Source organism: Henckelia pumila, chromosome 4 (genome assembly GCF_033568475.1).
Source record: "Henckelia pumila isolate YLH828 chromosome 4, ASM3356847v2, whole genome shotgun sequence".
NCBI lineage: Eukaryota > Viridiplantae > Streptophyta > Magnoliopsida > Lamiales > Gesneriaceae > Henckelia > Henckelia pumila.
The window spans coordinates 42,316,100-42,318,172 of NC_133123.1; positions in this window are offsets into that span (position 1 = coordinate 42,316,100).

Sequence of the window (2,073 nt, forward strand, 5' to 3'; positions counted from 1 at the left end):
AATATAAAATATAAAATTTTAAAACTCCAATTAAAAGTTAAAATCTGATAACTTAAGTAAAAAAAAATATAAAAATCCCGAAATTACAAATTTATGGAATTTTAAAAATAATTAAAAGTCATTAAAATAGCTAAATTTGGATAAAAATGGACTCCTAAAATTATATAAAATTAAATACTAAAAATTTTGAGGAAATAAAACTCAAAATAATATTTTTGGGCTCTAAAAAGACTCATAAAATAATTTGGATAGAAAGTTGTCATCTCGTCCGTCCACGGTCCCGTCTACGCGATCAAAAACAATTAAATACTAAAAATCATAAAAATCACTAATTATGGGTTAAATGCTTAAAAATAAATTAAATCATGCACAAATAATTCACATAATTATTTAACCCATAAATCTAAAATTTAAATAATTAAATTCCCTAATTATGCATGCGGATTTACGTATTTAAAAATACCGGGTGTTACAATTCTCCCCCCCTTAAATTGAATTTCGTCCTCGAAATTAAAGTACTTACCCGAACAACTCCGGGTAGCGAGTCCTCATGTCTGCCTCGATCTCCCAAGTAGCTTCCTCATCTGAGTGATTCAGCCACTGGACTCTGACCATCGGTATGACCCGCGTCCTAAGCCTCCGCTCCTCCCTAGCCAAGATCCGCACTGGCCTCTCCTCATACACTAGATCTGGTGGCAACTGCAAGGGCTCGAAATCCAACACATGCGACGGGTTAGAGACATATCTCCGAAGCATGGATACATGGAAAACGTTGTGCACTGCCGCTAGCCCTGGTGGTAGAGCTAAACGGTAGGCCAACGTGCCAACTCTCTCCAAGATCTCGAATGGCCCTATATACCTCGGATTAAGCTTGCCTCTCCGGCCAAAACGCACTACTCCCTTCATAGGTGACACCTTCAGGAATACGTGATCACCTACAGCGAACTCCAAATCTCGTCGTCTGGCATCTGCATAACTCTTCTGCCGACTCTGAGCAGTCCTCATCCGATCTCGAATCTGAGTCACAATGTCAGCTGTCTGCTGCACAATCTCAGGACCCAGTAAAATCCGCTCACCAACCTCATCCCAATGCACAGGAGATCTGCATCTCCTCCCGTACAATGCTGCATAAGGAGCCATACCTATAGACGACTGAAAACTGTTGTTATAGGTAAACTCCACTAATGACATTCTAGTCTCCCAAGAGCCCCGAAAATCAATGACACAAGCTCTCAGAAGATCCTCGAGAACCTGGATCACTCTCTCAGACTGACCATCTGTCTGGGGATGGAATGTTGTGCTGAACAAAAGCCTAGTCCCCAATGCTGTGTGCAGACTCTTCCAAAACGCAGATGTGAATCTCGGATCTCTGTCTGACACAATCGACACTGGTATGCCATGCAGTCTAAAAATCTCCTTGATGTAAAGCTCTGCATACTGTGTCAATGAGTAGGTAGTCCTCACCGGTAAGAAATGAGCTGACTTGGTGAGTCTATCCACAATCACCCAAATCGCTGTGCAACCTCTGGCACTCCTCGGTAAGCCAACCACAAAGTCCATCGTAATATTCTCCCATTTCCATTCCGGAATAGGAAGAGGTCTAAGAAGTCCTGCTGGACGCCGATGCTCTGCCTTGACTTGCTGACAAGTCAAGCACTCTGACACCACTCTCCCAATGTCACTCTTCATCCCGGGCCACCAATACAATAGCTGCAAATCTTTGTACATCTTCGTACTTTCGGGGTGAATGGAGTACGAAGATGTGTGAGCCTCTGCTAAAATCTCAGCTCTCAACTGATCGACGTTCGGTACCCACATCCTACCACGATATTGAACGATACCATCCACTACTGTATACAAGAGGTTACCCCTAGCCTCATCTCTCAGTCTCCATCGCTGCAACTCCTCATCAGTAGACTGTCCATCCCTGATCCGATCTCGCAGAACTGACTGCACCATCAACACTGACAAGCTCGGTGCGCGACCACTCGGATAACACTCCAAGTCAAATCTCTGAATCTCTCTCTGCAGTGGTAACTGTACGGTCAAATATGAGACCACTAACGACTTCCG